Below are 19,429 nucleotides of genomic sequence, written 5' to 3' on the forward strand. Positions count from 1 at the left end.
CGTGAGAGCCTCTAATGCAGCTACAGAAGGGGATTCAGCACTCCTCCTCTGATTTCCTCTCGAATTCCCATATTCAGCTTTATGGGTGGCTAAGTCATCAATGATATTCCACCCCTTAGTCTCTCCCATATTCTTAGCAAATCGGCCATTGGTCGACATCCAAAATAGCCCTCGATCGTCATACGACCCGTTATAGAACGATTGCAAAGACTCCATTTTTCGAACCCATGGTGCGGAATGGTTTGCACCAGCTTCTTGAAACGGACCCATGCTTCATGAAAGTTCTCATCAGGTCCCTGTTTAAAGCTCGTGATCTGAGCTCTAATGGCATTTGTCTTCGAGGCAGAGAAGTATTTCTTGTAGAATGCCAGGGCCAAAAAATTCCAGTCGGTGATCCCATGAGCGGCTCGATCCAGATCTCTGTACCACTCCCTTGCAACATCGCGGAGTGAGAATATAAACATAGTCTCCTTTATCTGGTCCTGGGTCACACCGGTCGGCGGGGGTATAGAGCAGCAATAATCAATAAATATCTCCATATGCTTGGCTGCATCTTCATTTGCAAAGACACCCCGAATCGGTTTCTCTCAACCAAGTTGATATAGGAAGGCTTCGGTTCGAATTTCCTATCAGCTCCAGGTAATTCGAACCCCTTGTAAAGATTTGCAGCTGTCGGCTCAGAGTGACTTACTATGGTTGCTTCTTCAGCCATGACTGGAATTTCCGGAGATGTGACTGTCTCAGCTGAAGAAGTAGAAGCAGGAGATGTAGGTGGATTTTCCTCAAATAGAGCGTTCTCGTAGTAACTTGACAGAGTACTCAGCTCTTCCTCTGTCGGTAATACCCTTGATGATCGTCTCAACTCACGCAAGGATTTCTCAATCTCAGGATTGAACGGTACTAGTTCACCACCCTGTGACCTGCGCATAAGAAGAAACTACAAAAAGAATATAAGAAAAGTTTAAGGAACGGATGTCCCTTAAACTACGAAAGACTAAATAAAAACAACTAAAAATTAGAACAATTGCCTCCCCGGAAACGGCGCCAAAATTTGATACCCGTCGTTGTGAGTACCAAAATAAATTTATAAAACCTATTAAAACTAACAGAAGCTAGTGGTAACAGGGTCGAACCACAGGAAGGCGAATGTAATTAATAATTGTCTAATTTAGTCCAAGGTAACGAATGTGGGGGTTGAATTGATTTGATCTATAGCTAAATGCAATAAAAGACAATAAACTAAATAAACGGATAAAACAGATAAAAGAAAGGTACTAGGATGATCGGTTCACTATAGTTTCGGCGGTAGTATACTAAGTAGATCTAAATCAAACACATGAGGCGGGAAAACAAGAGGTCCTCTCGGTCCACTCTTAACAGATAGCATCTTTCGATCTCGCTATAAGTCCCTAATATCACTAATACTGACTCTCGTCCTGAAAAGTGACTGATAATCTAAACTTTACCTATATTTCGATCTCAGCATAGTTTAGTCATTTTAATTGGTGATCTAACAACTGTCCCTATCTCTCGATCTAATGGGTCAGTCATATCCTAGACATTCAACTAGTCGTGTGCACTCGATTCGTCGAATAAAGAATTAAAACAATTAAAACGAAGATAACACCTCACGTGGTCAGTTGATCGACCAGGTATGGCAGTCGATCGACTGACACGCGATTTTAGTCTACAAATCTACGCCGGCTAATCCTACAGTTCCCCTACATCCTAGCACAAGCAATTTAGCTACTCATACTGGGAATGGTAACAACAATAAAATTAATGCAATAAACAGAAGAATTCATGCTTGAAATAATAGAACAAACAATTAACATAAACGGAAATCGGCTTTAGGAAACTAACTAGCAATTCTATCCTACAAAACGATAATAAAGCAAACTGAATTATTAGCAGAAGAATACCGATTGAATTACAGAGAGAGATCCAAAAACCGAATGCAAAAGTATTAGTACGAAATAATAACAAGAACCCTAATTATTGAATATTGAAAACTGACTAAAGAACTTAGTAAAAACTTGATAATTTTCTCAATAAATGTATCTCTGAACTAGGTTACATTATATAGAAAGTATACGTAACACTTATTATCAAAACCTAAACACAATGGGCTTGCTTTTCCTCGGTCTTCTTATTTACGTCTGATTAGCGGTGTGGTCGATCGACCATGATGACCGGTCGATCGACTAGCACGTGCTGAACAGTAGTCTCTGGATGTCGTAGGTTGGTCGATCGACTGAAGGCAGTGGTCGTTCGACTGAAGTAGCTGACACTTGACTTCTAACTTCTCGTGGATTTGTCTTTTGGGCTTTGAAATGCGCACCAAGCTCGTTCCTTAAGTGAATACTTCACGTCAAATGCAATGCAGGATACTCGGGGACGGATTTAGCTTAATTTCCGCTGAATTCTTCACATTTCTGCAATAATGTACAAAAACACGAAAGTAGACGGAAATAGGGGAAATGGTAGCTTAAACTACACAAATGAGCTCTGAAATGCGTGTAAAATGAGGTATAAAACATCATATAAATGACACGCATCAATGGGCTCAGTGACTCCCTTACAAAGCCCTTTGTCATCAACTCCTTAATATGGTGCTGCAGTTCCTTGGTTGCTGTGGGATCATATCTGTAAGCTGGCTTGTAAGGAAGTACAGAACCAGGTACAAGTTCTATGTGTTGCTCAATTCCTCTCAGGAGTGGCAATCCACTAGGCAACTCAGCTGGAAAAACTTCCTCGTACTTCTGAATCACAGGTTCAACCTCTGCAGACACACCAGTGCTCTCCTCTTTGGTGGTGACTTCTCTTGGCAGTAGAAACAACAGTGGTTGCTCTTGCTTTAGCTCTTTGATCATGGCTGCTCAGATAGGAACAACACTTCATTGACTTCCTCAGGCATATTAGGACTTCCATAGCCTCTTTGCTTTAGTGGCAAGGGAGTTAGGGTGACTTTCTTGCCATTGTGCCGGAAACTATAGACATTTTCTTTTCCTTGGTAAAGGGTGTTCCTGTCAAACCCTCATGGCCTCCCTAACAGTAGGTGGAAGGCATCCATAAGGACCATATCACATAACACTTCATCCTTGTACACCTTCCCAATTAAAAAAGGAAAAATGCACTGCTTGTCTATTCTAACTTCAGAACCTTTGTTTAACCACCTTAACTTGTATGGACTGGGGTGCTCCTGGGTGGGCAAACTCAGCTTACTGACCATAATGGTGGAAGCTACATTAGAACAGCTAAATCCATCAATGATCAGATTACACACCCTCCCTTGGATAGTGCATCTGCTTCTGAATATCATGGATCTTTGGTCAGCTTCTAGAGGAGCTGGTTGAGTGTGCATAACCCTCCATAGGATCAAACTATGCCCTGTGTTAGGGTGGGCTACAACTTGTCCTTGATCAGTTCCCCCTCAGTTTCCACTTCTTCTAGGACCAATGTCTCATCTTACTCATACTCAAATAGATCTTCCCTTTCCCACTCTTCAATTTCCATAGCTGTGAGAGCCCTGTTAGAAGGACAATCCTTCTTGAAATGGCCAAAGCCTATTGGAATATGTGTCCTCCGACAATAATGCGATCACAACTGTCGATCATGATGATCACATGTTTAAAATCTCATTTTAAGAATACATGTGGGAAGTAATATTTTACTGTCAACTGGTCCACACATATCGGTAATGATTGGCTGACTAGAGTTTGACATTACTGTCGTGCGACGGTGGTGACCAGTTGATCCCCTTAGGTCATATCTAAAGGGTGACACTCTTAATTGTTTATTTAATTGATCGTATGTCGATACGAGTTAACTAAATTGCTTAAAATTGACGGATGATTTTAGAAGTAATATTTACGTGTCTTATTGTAATTTGATTATAATAAGATACAGTCTAAGTAATCGAATTGTTTTATTACTTAGATGAAATTATTGTTTACGGAAACAATTGAAACGGAATGAATAAATTATTATAAATACAGAATGTTGTAGTTTATAATTCGGAAACACTTTTGGTACAAGTAATTATGAATTACTATGTTAATTTTTACAAGTGACATATTTTATTAATATGTTGATTTTTAATTGTTAAAAATACATTTTATATATAAGATGTCATGTAATGTGTCACATGTGACATATTGACAAAATCACAAATAAAATGGACTCATCCATTTTATGTGCGTGTACCGAAATGGAGGGGTCTTTTAGTGTTTTTATTGTGCTGTATAATAAGTGGAAAACATAATAATAAAACCTAGACCTAACCTTGCATGCATAGCTTGATCTTGGGAAGAAAAGGAGAGCATGCATTGGGCTTTTCCCCCTCCCCATTTCCGGTTTTCCCATAAGAAAAGAGCAAATGTTTTTGCTTAATTTTTACACTTACACTACCATATTGGCTTGTGTAACATTCATTCTAACATCTCATAAAAACTTATAGAAAGATAAGAGAGAAATCTCCAAAAATCTTCCCTTACTCTTGGCCGAATAAACAAGAGTACAAACAAATATTTTGGGTCAATTTTAGCTAGATTAATATTGTTCTAGTACAAATAATATTAATCTATTAAGAGGTCATCTTGGGTATAAGTCTTTGGGAGGGATTCTAAGCTTGAATCCTTGTTCATCCAATATTGGGAAGCTCAAGAACAAGTAAGAAGGAGATCTTACTTGTGCCCAAAAATCCGAAATTATCATAGTAAGGATTGATGATTTCTTCTCTTTTTAATTCAAGTTTGCATGCATAAGATCTAGTTTTAATTTTATGACTAAATTAATATGTCACATATATGAGTATGTTAAATAATGAGATTAATAATCAAACAAGCGGTATCTTGAGCCTTAGGTTGTTTGCATGCAAATCGGTTATTGTTTTTCCGAGTTATACGATTAACAAACAAAACTTATAAATTTGTGTTTATTATGAAATATCATGAAATTTATTATGCATATTAAAGTTTCTGGTCCTAAAATGTTTTTAGGGTATTTTGGTTTATTTATGGATTTTATTGTTCTTTTTTATATAATAATGACATTAAAATGTGATTTTTATGATAAAAATGTCATTTTTGGACTAAAAATAGCTAAACTTTGATTTTTTCAGTGGTTTTTGGATATGTTTTCACATATATTATCTACTGATGGCCTGTAAAGTTTCATAATAAAATGAGTTGTTATGCTCGAAATATGGATTTTTCAAGTTAAAATCATATTTAAATGGAAAATAGGTTAATATGAGTTATATTTCGAATCTGGTCATGGAAATTTAGTATATTGTCAAATGCAATTTTACAAGATGTGTGTAAAATATTTGGCTATAATGAAGTCTTTATGCATGATTTATGAATTTTTGATGAAACATCACATAAATAGTGACTTTAATTAGTAAAAGTTGCTAAAACATACTTCATGACTAAGGAAAAACGTCACATGTTGCATTTTATCATATATTTCAGATCTAAAAGTGAAAATTTAATAAAAATAATTTTTCTCATATTTTTATGGTTATAATTGATAAATCCGATAAACCGCAACATTGTTTTTCTCGATAAATTTTCGAAATTTTTAACCTATGTTTTTAAGCATTATGAGGGTCATGGTATTTTTTTTCCAGAATGTTCATGAGTTTAAATTTCAAATTTTGAAATTATTTGAACTTTTTATGATTTAATTTGAAGTTTATGGCAAAATTTTGTATTTTGAGTCCATTTATGAACAATATTAAGAAATATAAGTTAATTATTGTCAATATGTTAGTAGAGACTAATTTTGAGTCCTACGTTGGTTAGGGTAATTAACTTGTACATAAATATAAATTTATGTAATTATTGTGATTTTAAAAGGTTAAATCACGCAAATCCGTAAAAACCGATTAATATACGATATTGGCTCCTTAAAGGCGATTTAGCATAAAATTGGGCATGTTCATACATATTATAATGCTGCATTTTATTTATGATTGTCTCTTTTTAATTTTATGTAATTTTTGGAATTATGTAATTTTACTTAGTATGGCCTTAGTTTTAATTGATATTACCCGAAATGTATGGGAATATCGATTCGGTTGTAATTTATTGTGATCTCGTATCACCGTTTTGTAATTTAATTGATTTATTTTTAATTACAAATGTATAATAGGAAATTATGTAATTTATTATGTAATTTATTTATTCCGGAGTTCCTTGAAGACGGTGCCACTCGAGAAGGCGATCCATTAAAGAAAGTGTTGCCTCGAAATGCGTATCAAGACCGAAGTTCAAGGGACCAAAGGAGTTGGTTTTCGAATTTGTAATATTTTATTAGATTTACTATTCGAGGAAGGCCATACTAGGATTTTATTTATGCTTTGCATTTTATTTATCGCTAAATCGCCATAACTAAACATGCATTTTATCGAGTTTATCGACCGTGTCAATCACAATTATCGTAGTTCACCGCTTTAGTTCACTTAAAACGTGATAGATAATAAATTGGCATGACCTCTCGCTAAAATAAACAATTGAGACTTAGCCTTACCAAAAAGTAGAAACCATGAAAACCTATTTCGCGAGGGAGTGCACTCGGCCACCCCGGGGTACAAAACTTGTTACGTAGGGGAAGTGGGTGATAAATGTCTATCCACCGAATTCATGTTGATGAGGGATGAATCGGCTACCCCGTGCCCAAGTTAATATGAATTTGGATCATGGACACATTTATTTGAAATTTGGATTGAGCTCAACGGAAGTATTCGTGACCGTAGTCGCATGTGTTCCGGGCTATAGATAAATATTAGAGTAATTTTATCGACCGAGAGTTCTAAAAGTATAATCGATTAAAGATTTAATCCACCGAGTTATATTGATGAGGGATGAATCGGCTACCCCGTGCCCAAGTTAATATGAATTTGGATCTCGGAATCATTTATAATAGTTGGGTAGAGGTCGCTATATAAATGCTCATATCTTGTTGAAATATTTACAAGTATGATTTAAAAACACAAATGTTAATATTTTCTTTTCCTCCATACTTGTAGTTCATTACAATGAATCCATCAAACGCTACTACACCGATTACCATTGAGTCTTGCCACAATGTTATTGACGACGTTTGCTTCAACAATGATTTCAACACTACTAGAGAACTTCATTTTGGGATAGGTTCGGATGGAAACATAAACTTCATCACTTCTTCTAAACCTCCTACTACTACAAGATCTCTTGTGAGCCGGTCTCAGGAAGACCGCCTCATAAAATCTATAGGATCTTTGTCTTTGGAAGAGAAAGATGCCAAAACTAGTGGGAGCTCAAGCAATCAAGTTCTTGCTTCCAAGGGCAAAAAGTTTAAGAAGAAGGGAAAGAAAGGGAAAAACTTCAAGCAAGTTGAAGATGAGTGCCATTATTGCTATGGCATGGGACATTGGCTTAGGAATTGTCCCGTATATTTGCGAAATATAAGGGAAGGAGTCATCGTTCCAAAAGGTAAAATTCCTAAGGAAATTTATGTTATTGATGTAAATTATACTTCCACTACGACATGGGTACTGGATACCGGTTGTGGTTCTCACCTTTGTAATCATTTACAGGGGTTAAGAGACGTGAAGAGGCTTAGCAAAGGAGATGTGGATCTACGCCTTGGAAATGGAGCTCGAGTAGCGGCCGAATCCAAGGGAACTTATGTATTAGCTTTGCCTAATGGATTTGAGTTGTATTTACATAATTGTTTTTATGTGCCTACACTTTCTAAAAACATTATTTCTATTGCTATGTTAGACATGGACGGTTTTTGTTTTGTCATTAAGAACAATCGTTATACTATTTCAAGGAACGACTTGGTTATAGGCCAAGCTCCTTCCATTATGGCATTTACATTTTAGAAACCTCGAATCCGACTAATGACATCTACAACATTCAATCAAAGAAACTCAAATCAAGTGATCCAGATGAATCGTTCATTTGGCATTGTCGATTAGGTCACATAAACGAGAATCGCATCAAAAGATTAATTTCGACTAATGTTATTACACCATTTGATTATCAATCATATGGAACATGCGAATATTGCCTTCTTGGAAAAATGACTCGTAATCCTTTTAGCGGTAAAGGAACTCGAGCAAGTGAACTATTGGGACTCATACATAGCGATGTATGTGGACCAATGAGTATCACCGCTCGAGGACATTATGACTACTTCATAACCTTCACCAATGACTTGAGTAGATATGGGTATATCTATCTAATGAAGCATAAAAGTGAAGCTTTTGAGAAGTTCAAGGAATTTTAAAACGAAGTAGAGAACCAATTGAACAAAAGGATAAAGGCACTACGATCCGATCGTGGTGGAAAATATCTTAGCCTTGAATTCGATTCACACTTGAAAGGTTGTGGTATTATATCACAACTTTCTCCACCCGGAACACTATAACTCAACGGTGTTGCCGAAAGGAGAAATCGAACCCTACTTGATATGGTTCGATCCATGATGAGTCAAACCGAGTTACCGAACTCATTTTGGGGATTTGTAATCCAAACTGCAATTATATCTTTGAATAATAGTCCCACAAAGACAACCGAAAAGACTCCATTTGAGATATGGAAAGAAAGAGTTCCTAATCTATCCTACATGAAGATTTTGGGATGTAATGCTTACGTCAAGGCAAAGGCCGACAACAAGCTTGCCCCAAGATCCGAAAAATGCATCTTTATAGGTTACCCCGTGACCTCTCGTGGTTATTACTTCTACAAGCCTCAAGAAAACAAAGTGTTTGTGTCTTGCGAGGCTGTCTTCTTAGAAAGAGAATTTATTTCTAAGAGACAGAGTGGGAGAAATTTTGAACTTGATGAAGTTCAAAAGCCACAAACCGAGGTAGAGACGGAAGAAGATGTTCCTTCGTCATCTAGCGCGGTTGTCCCTCCTCCTCTGAGAAGAACAGGTCGAGTTATTCGCCATCCCGATCGATATGTGGGACTTATCGAAGAAGATGGAACACTCGATGTGTTGCTTTTAGAAAGTGACGAGCCCGCCACCTACAAGGCCGCAATCTCTAGTCCAAATTCCTCCTTATGGCTTGAAGCCATGAAGTCCAAGATGGATTCTATGCATGAAAACCAAGTTTGGAACTTGGTGGATTTGTCTAAAGGGGCATGACCTCTTCAATGCAAATGGATTTTCAAGGTCAAGAATGGCATAGAAGGACATGATGATGTCTACAAAGCTAGGCTAGTGGCAAAAGGATTTACCCAAGTTCAAGGTCTCCATTATGATGAAACCTTCGCCCCCGTAGCCATGCTAAGATCCATACGGATTTTGTTAGCGATTGCCGCATTTCATGATTATGAAATATGGCAAATGGATGTCAAAACCGCTTTTCTAAATGGGCATTTAGAAGAGGAGGTGTACATGATACAACCCAAAGGTTTTGTCGATTCTAAAGATCCTAACAAAGTGTGCAAACTTAAGAGATCCATTTATGGTCTTAAGCAAGCATCAAGAAGTTGGAATCATCGATTCTATCATGTGATAAAAGAGAATGGTTTCACTCGAAGTGTTGAGGAACCATGTTTATACATGAAATTTAGTGGGAGCAATGTTGTGTTCCTAATCTTGTATGTCGATGACATACTACTCATTGGAAATGACATTCCAATGTTGTCCTCTGTTAAGAAGTGGTTAGGTAACCATTTCCAAATGAAGGATTTAGGAGAGGCACAACGCATATTAGGTATCCGGATCCATAGAGATAGATCCAAGAGGATATTGGCACTAAGTCAAGAGTCTTATATTGATAAGATTCTTCGACGTTTCTGCATGGACAAATCAAAAAAGGGATTGGTACCTATGGTAACTGGGACGATATTGAGCAAGTCTCAATCGCCCTCCGAACCCCATGATGTTGAACGCATGAAGTTGATCCCTTATGCTTCCGCTGTTGGATCAATCATGTACGCCATGATATGCACACGTCCTGATTGTTGGAATTTGTGTCCTCCGACAATAATGCGATCACGACTGTTGATCATGATGATCACATGTTTAAGTCTCGTTTTAAAGAATACAATTGGGAAGTATTTTTTACTGTCAACTGATCAACATATATCGGTAATGATTGGCTGACTAGAGTTTGACATTACTGTCGTGCGACGGTGGTGATCAGTTGATCCCCTTGGCCATACCTATAGGGCAACACTCTTAATTGATTATTTAATTAATCGTATAACGTTACGAGTTAATTAAATTACTTGAAAATTTGACGGACGATTTTGGAAGTAAAATTTACGTATCACATTGAAATGTGATTAAATGAGATACTGATCGAGAGTAATCGAATTGTATCATTACTCGGATGAAATTATTGTTTAAAGAAACAATTGAAATTGAATGAATTATTATAAATACAATCTGTTGTGATTTATAAATGGTAAAATATTTTGGTACAAGTAATTATGAAATTACTAAGTCGATTTTTGAATATGACGTATTTTTATTAATACGTTGATTTTTAATATGTTAAAAATACATAACAAATTTATGTTACATATGACATGTGACATAAGACAAATTGACAAAAATAAAATGGATCCCATATTATCCAATGTGCCGAAAATGGGAGGTGGTTTAAGCAAATATTGTGTTTGTTTAAATTAGTGGTAAACATAATGATTGTTTGCTTTAGTAGCCATGCAACCCTAGTTTACCTTGTGAAGATAAACAAGTGCATGTATTGGCTCCCTCCACCCCCTACTCCACCCGGTTTTAGAGAAGGAAAAACCACTTGGTTTTTCCTCTCCTTTTACCATATACTCAATATTATTATTGACAATTCATTCATACTTTTCACTCATCTAAAATAAGAATTCTAGAGAGATAATAAGCTTCCTTCTTCCTATCCCATAAACCGAAAATATTAAGTGTTATATAATATTTTTGGGTCATTTTCTACAAGATTAATATTGTACTAGTTCTTATAATATTAATTTTAATTAAGAGTAAGTCTTGGGTATTAAGCTTTGGGAGAGATCCTACACTTGGATCTTAGTTCTTCCATTAAAGGAAAGCACAAGAACAAGAGAGAAAGGTGATCTCTCTTGTGCCCTATTAACCGAAAATCCCATTGTAAGAACAATGTTTCTTCCTTATTTTGATTTAATGTTTGCATGCAGAAGATCAATCATTAATTTTATGACAAATTAAATTAATACATATATGAATATGTAAGTATATAGATCTACTTTTCCTTCAATCGGTATCAAGAGCCATGGTTGTTTGCATGCAAATCGGTTAAAAGTTTTTTCGAGTTATAAAGATTAACATATAAAACTTGTAAAATTTGTGTTATTATGATATATCACGAAATTAATTCATGCATGTTAAAATTTCTGGTCCTAAAATGTTTTAGGATATTTTGGTTAAATTTACGGATTTTTATTGTTCATATTATACAATAATGGCATTTAAATGTGATTTTATGAGTAAAAATGTCATTTTCGGTCTAAAATTAGCTATACTTCGAATTTTTCAGTGATTTTTGGATATGTTGTCACATATATTATTTTGAGATAACCTGTAAATTTTCATAATTTTTGGACTTGTTATGCTCGAAAAATGGATTTTTCATTATTAAATTCGGATTTAGGTGAAAAATAGGTTAATATGAGATAAATTTCGAATCTGGTCATAGAAATTTAGTATGTTGTCACATGCAATTTTACAAGATGTGTGTAACATAATGGGCTATAGTGAAGTCTTTTTGCTTGATTTATGGAGTTTTGAAGAAAAATAGCATAAATAGTGACATTATTAGTGAAAAATTAATAAAACATAATCTATGACTAAGGAAAAACGTTATATGTTGCATTTTATTATCTTTTTCAGATCTAAAATTGAAAAGTTAATGAATATAATTTTTCCCATATTTTTATGATTATTTTAGTTAAAACCGATAAACCGCAACATTGTTTTTCCGGAAAAATTTCGAAATTTTTAACCTAAGTTTTTGAACATTATGAGTGTCATGGTATTTTTCCAGAATGTTCATGAGTTTAAATTTTAAATTTTGAATTTTGAAATTTTTGATTTATTTGAAGTTTATAGCTTATTTTTGTAATTTTTAGTCCATTAATGAACAATTTTATAAATATGAGTTAATTATGGTCAAATTATTAGTGAAGACTAAATTTTGAGTCCTAAAAGGTTAGGGTAATTAACTTATGCATAAATATGAATTTATGTAATTTTTGTGATTGTAAAATGTTGAAATCACGCAAATCCGTAAAAACCGAGTAATATACGATATTGGCTAATTAAAGGCGATTTAGCATAAAATTGGGCATGTTCATACATATTATAATGCTGCATTTTCTTTATGATTGTCATAATTTTAATTTATGTAATTTTTGAATTATGTAATTTCACTTAGTATGGCCTTAGATTTTAATTGGTATTTCCCGAAATGTATGGGAATATCGATTCGGTTGTAATTTTATTGTGATCTCGTATCACCGTTTTGTAATTTAATAGATTTATTTTATTTTAGTTACAAATGTATAATAGGAAATTATGTAATTTATTATGTAATTTTATTCATTCCGGAGTTCCCAAAGACGAATTTCTTCAAGAATGGCGATACATAAAGACGGTGTTACCTCGAGATGCGTGCCACAACCGAAGTTCAAGGGACTAATGGAGTTGGTTTCCGAATATGTAATAGTTAAATAGTTTTTCTATTTTAGGAAAGGCCATACTAGGATTTATTTATTTTTATGCTTGCATTTTATTTTATGTCACATGCATCGCTAAATCGCCATAACTAAAATATGCATCCTTATTTTATCGAGTTTATCGACCGTGTCAATTAAAATTATCGTAGTTCACCGCTTTAGTTCACTTAAAACGTGATAGATAATAAATTGACATGACCTCTCGCTAAAACAATTAATTGAGACATAGCCTTACCAAATAGTAGAAACCATGAAAACCTATTTCGCGAGGGAGTGCGCTCGGCCCCACCGGGGTACAAACCTTGTTACGTAAGGGAAGTGGGTGATAAATGTCTATCCACCGAATTCATGTTGATAAGGGATGTATCGGCCACACCGTGCCCAAGTTAATGTGGGTTTGGATCATGGACACATTTATTCGAAATTTGGATTGAACTCAACAAAAGTTTTTGATAAGGGATGTATCGGCCCCACCGTGCCCTTGTCGGATGTGTTTTGGGCTAAAGATAATTGTTAATGTAATATTATCGACCAAGAGTTCTAAAAGTAGAATCGATTAAACGTTAATCCACCAAATTATATTGATAAAGGATGAATCGGCCCCACCGTGCCTAAGTCGATATGAATTTGGATCTTGGAATCATTTATCTAGTTGGGTAGAGGTCACTAGAAAAATGCATAAAACTTGTTTAAATCATACATTTTACGAGTATTATTATTAAAATGACATTTGTTTTACTCCTTATATTTTTGTTTTGTAGACCACTTCTTTTTCTCATAACAAATGGCAACACCAACACCAAACGCCACACCTCTCGCTAATACTTCATGGCTCCGATCCTTCATGGATCGATGTAAACTTGAAAAGAATGGGTCAAATTTCTCCGATTGGGATGCCCAACTCAAATTGGCCGCCCAAGGTGACGACAAGCTTCGTTACCTTACCGAGGCATCTCCACTCGAACCTACTACTAGGTCGACCGCCGCCACTAGGGAAGCATATGAGGCTTACCAAAAGGAGTCTGCCGCAATGAAAAATGTCTTGATATTTGCGATGGAGGCGGACCTCCAAAGGAGAGCCTTTAAAATGGGCAATGCTAATGAGATTTACTCCAAACTTGTGACAATGTTTTCACAAACTCCGCGGATCGTCCAATATGAGGCGGCCGCGGCATTCTTTGATCTCGACTTCAAAGAGGGCCAAAAGGTTAGCCCTCATGTGCTCAAACTTATGGAGCTTGTCGAGACCTTGAAAATTCAAAAGGTTGAAATCCCCAAAGAACTCATTGTAGATAGGATTCTACACTCCTTGTCCAAAGTCAAAGCGTATGTTCAATTCCGGGTGAATTTTAACATGCAAGACAAGGATGTGTCTCTTGAAGAATTGCACAAGTTACTTGTGCAAGCCGAGAGGGACATGGGGTTAAATGTGAACCCACCAAAGGATGTGCTTAACATAAGCACTAAGAGTAAGGGGAAGTTCAAGAAGAATAGGAGGAAGGGCAAGATGCAAGCTCCCACATTCACCAATGCTAAGACTTGTGAAGCTAGCACTTCAAAAATCAAGAAGGGTCCTCTTGATAAATGCCATTATTGTAATGGTATGGGACATTGGAAAAGAAATTGTTCCAAATACCTTGGTGATATTAAGGCTAGAAAGATCACTCCAGTAGGTAAATGACTATCCTTCTTTTATGTTTCTAATTCAACTATGGCATTATGATGCAAAGTTGTGATAATGTATCTCCCTTTTTATTGTAAATAGGGCCTCCACCAAGCAAAGACAAGGGAAAGGAAAAGCAAGCATGAGAAACCATCAAGAAGCTAGGGATAGCTTTCATGGAGCTTTGCTTTTCATTGTCTTATTTTAAATTATGTTTTGGATTTTAGAACCTTAAGTTTCCGTGTTCGACATGGACAGGTATTTTGGATAATGGGTTGTATTTTGGATAATGGTGACTTGGTTTGCAACCCAAGTCACCCGCTTTATCATTTATCCTTTTTGTTCTAAAATTCATCTTTAAAATGCTTGCTCTTAGAAACATGAGATTATTCACTTAAAGTGATCTAATAGACAACAATAATGACGGGTTTCATTATATGTCCACATGCTTAAGGCTTGTGTATGATCATTTATAAAGTGGTGTTGAGTCTATGAACTCTCTTAAAGGTATGTCAATCATCAAGTACACATACGAAATCTATAACTATTAGTCTATCTATGAGATAGTTCTCCTTATACTTCAACATCATTATTTGTGTCTCATATGCTATCTTTGAATCTATAGTGTATTTATTCTAAAGATAGAGTGGGAGAAAAATGAGGACACAACACACGAGACAAGATAAAAAAAATTGTGTACTTGTGTAAATGAAGATCTACGCAAGAAAGAATGATTTGAATGAAGGTATATCTGTTTACATAGTATACCAAATAGATGAGATCTATGGTCTCAAGTTAGTTCTATATGACTAAAGAGACCAAGTGAAGTAATCATAAGAGTATATTCTCAAGATAACTACACGAGGAGACCAAAAGAAAGTTTTGGAAGAAAATGACTAATGTAAAGTCTTAACAAGTTTTTGACTAAGTTCTATATGATAAATTTTGACCAATAGTTTCAACCTTGAGATTTACTTAAGAGCCTAAATGAATCATAGTAACATACTAGTTATGATCGAGTTGCAAAGATTGATATACCGATATCTTCAATGGCCAAGTTTTAACCACGCAAATGTCATTGCTTAACCTCATTATGAAATGGTTAAACCTCCTTTCGAAAGGGTATTTCGAAGGACGTATTCTAGATATTATTTATATTTAAATAATGACATCGCTACACATCATTATGATATGTGAGAGTTAGAGATTAAAATCTTTTTCGTAAGGTTAAGATAAGACCACTTCAAAATAGGTATTTTGAAAGGATATGATGGGAACATATATGGTTTTATCTTAATAACTTGGCAATGCAATTTATATTTCAATTCTTGAAAAGTTTCGATTGAGAAGTCAATTTTGAAATATGTAGAATTGAGTGAGAGTTAGGAAATTGTCATGTGAAGACATGGAATTTAGTGGGAGCTATCATCCTTTGAATGTTTACAACTCACCACTCATTAAAGAATGACGAGCTAACACCTTCCTTCATAGAGGAAGTTTTGAGTTTTCAATTCTGGATGAATTTGGACTATGATGAATCCAATTACGACAAGAAATATTGGATTAGTATTAAGAAATACACATCATATCAACATACACATAGGTTATTCATATAGATGAAAATGGAATTACCATTGGCAGTCATGGTCGTTCATTGAACCTATGAATGGTTGATCTCATGATTATTAGTAACTAATGTTTCCGCCATTAGAATAATCATGCACATGTCCAATAGTGAATCACATGCATAAGAGCATGATGATTCATTGGTAAGCCACAATAGAAACGTCATGAATTCTCGAGTAGAATCCAATGAGCGATTTCGGTGGTTGATGGAATGCTCTATTGTGTGTCAAGAGGTTGCGCATATTAATGAAAATCCGAGCACATATAAGGATTTATGAGAATCCTAAATCTTTCAAGCCTAGAAAGAGAAATAAGAAGTTTTGGAAATATGCTTAGTTGAATAAGAGGTTATTCAAAACTAATCTTTCCTAATTAGGCTAGGACTTGTGAGAAGTGCTAGGCTAATAATCTTGACAAATTGTTGCAAGACTCTACAAAACATGTACCTAGTGCATTGTGTGTGGATGGAGTACTTGATCAGTACAAGTTATATCATTCATCACAAATTCGTTCGTTATGAGATAATCGATAAGGAAGTTCTTTCAAGTTAAAGAACCAAAACCAAGGTCGGGAACCTTGATGTTTACTTGGTAAGATTCATGCTATGAGAGAGAACATGAATGTAAAGGAAATTGCAAGTGTAAGAAGTTTGAACACATGGACACATGGCATGTTAAACTTCTATTGCAATCAATAAGTGTTTACAGTTACGATATACATCACAAGGTTGTAATATGATATTGACTACCCGAGTGTGATGTCGACATTTATCGTTTGAGTTATTATTAACTCACCTTGTACTTTGTTATATCCAAACGGGTTGTGGAGATAATTGAACCCCGCTAAAGTGAACACGGATTAACATTGTATTTGCCCATAGTTACTTGTATGAGGTGACGTCTCGAAGTGACTAGAGTGTGATGCGATTGATGGCAAGTTCAAGTGCCATAGAGTCATGTGAGATGACTAGTCGATCACATAGGCGGTCATTAGGAACATTTTGTCGGGCCTAATGACCGCTTATAGAGTTCTGGCAAATTTTTATAGCCTGGTCGTGGTGAGAGCTACTATAGTATTCAAATGAGTCGATTCTTTTGACTAAAGACTATTCACCTAAGATGGCATAGTTTCAGATTAACTTTGATTTGTGTTACTACGACCTTCGTAAATGGGGTCAAATGGGCATATTTTGGGTTATGATGGCTGTGGCTAGTCGAAGGGAATGAGTGCGATAAGAATTGTCCACCCATAGTCAGGGTTATAACAATATCTCAGGGCCACTCGAGGAGTAATGAACTGGAAATGCGTGGCCACGCTCGGAAAGTATCTATGATAGATAACTCCGGTCAATCAGTTATTCTACAAGATCGAGGAAACCACTCTCGATATGATCACTTGCAAGTACGACCTGAAAGACACTTTGCATTGAGTGGGAGATAGTAATAGGACAAGAAAATTGGTGACGCACACTTGTCGAGGACAAGTGGGAGATTGTTGGAATTTGTGTCCTCCGACAATAATGCGATCACGACTGTTGATCATGATGATCACATGTTTAAGTCTCGTTTTAAAGAATACAATTGGGAAGTATTTTTTACTGTCAACTGATCAACATATATCGGTAATGATTGGCTGACTAGAGTTTGACATTACTGTCGTGCGACGGTGGTGATCAGTTGATCCCCTTGGACATACCTATAGGGCAACACTCTTAATTGATCATTTAATTAATCGTATAACGTTACGAGTTAATTAAATTACTTGAAAATTTGACGGACGATTTTGGAAGTAAAATTTACGTATCACATTGAAATGTGATTAATGAGATACGGTCTGAGTAATCGAATTGTATCATTACTCGGATGAAATTATTGTTTAAAGAAACAATTGAAATTGAATGAATTATTATAAATACAATCTGTTGTGATTTATAAATGGTAAAATATTTTGGTACAAGTAATTATGAAATTACTAAGTCGATTTTTGAATATGACGTATTTTTATTAATACGTTGATTTTTAATATGTTAAAAATACATAACAAATTTATGTTACATATGACATGTGACATAAGACAAATTGACAAAAATAAAATGGATCCTATATTATCCAATGTGCCGAAAATGGGAGGTGGTTTAAGCAAATATTGTGTTTGTTTAAATTAGTGGTAAACATAATGATTGTTTGCTTTAGTAGCCATGCAACCCTAGTTTACCTTGTGAAGATAAACAAGTGCATGTATTGGCTCCCTCCACCCCCTACTCCACCCGGTTTTAGAGAAGGAAAAACCACTTGGTTTTTCCTCTCATTTTACCATATATTCAATATTATTATTGACAATTCATTCATACTTTTCACTCATCTAAAATAAGAATTCTAGAGAGATAATAAGCTTCCTTCTTCCTCTCCCATAAACCGAAAATATTAAGTGTTATATAATATTTTTGGGTCATTTTCTACAAGATTAATATTGTACTAGTTCTTATAATATTAATTTTAATTAAGAGTAAGTCTTGGGTATTAAGCTTTGGGAGAGATCCTACACTTGGATCTTAGTTCTTCCATTAAAGGAAAGCACAAGAACAAGAGATAAAGGTGATCTCTCTTGTGCCCTATTAACCGAAAATCCCATTGTAAGAACAATGTTTCTTCCTTATTTTGATTTAATGTTTGCATGCATAAGATCAATCATTAATTTTATGACAAATTAAATTAATACATATATGAATATGTAAGTATATAGATCTACTTTTCCTTCACTGATGTCTCGTATGCCTTGAGCATGACGAGTAGATATCAATGAAATCCAGGTGAGAGTCACTGGATAGCCGTCAAGAACATCCTTATGTACTTGAGAAGAACTAAGGATTCTATCTTAGTGTTTGGCGGAGACACCGAGCTCCGTGTTAATGGTTACACAAACTCAAGTTTCTAAACGGATAGAGATGACATGAAATCACAAGCTGGTTTCGTTTTCATGCTCAATGGTGGTGCTGTTAACTGGAGAAGCTTCAAGGAAGTCAGTGGATCATGGATTCAACAACGGAGGTCGAGTACATTGCGGATCGGAAGGCGCCAAGGAAGCTGTATGGATCAGGCAATTCACGTAAGGTCTAAGAGTAGTACCTACCGCCAATGATCCCATCACTCTCTATTGTGATAATAGTGGGACGATCTTCCAAGCTAAAGAGCCAAAGTCTAGTAATAGATCTAGACATGTACTTAGAAAATATCATGTAATTAGAGATTTCATTGAAAGAAAGGAAATTGCGATATGTAAGGTTGGGACGGATGACAACATAGCCGATCCGCTCACCAAGCCTTTATCGCAGGCTAAACACAACAGACATATGGTGTCCATGGGCCTTAATCGTGTACCTAGTTTGTGTTAGATTTTGAAATGAAATAAAAAGTGTTGGTTTTGTTCA

The 19,429-nt window shown here is 35.5% G+C and overlaps 1 non-coding gene across 1 annotated transcript; it reads left to right on the top strand.

Moving 5' to 3' along the window:
- The first annotated feature begins 222 nt into the window (after positions 1-222).
- On the top strand, positions 223-329 carry LOC141615918 (small nucleolar RNA R71). The gene has a single exon (XR_012530303.1). It is a non-coding gene; the product is annotated as a small nucleolar RNA R71 (small nucleolar RNA).
- Positions 330-19,429: the final 19,100 nt, after the last annotated feature.

Source organism: Silene latifolia, chromosome 11 (genome assembly GCF_048544455.1).
Source record: "Silene latifolia isolate original U9 population chromosome 11, ASM4854445v1, whole genome shotgun sequence".
Lineage (NCBI taxonomy): Eukaryota > Viridiplantae > Streptophyta > Magnoliopsida > Caryophyllales > Caryophyllaceae > Silene > Silene latifolia.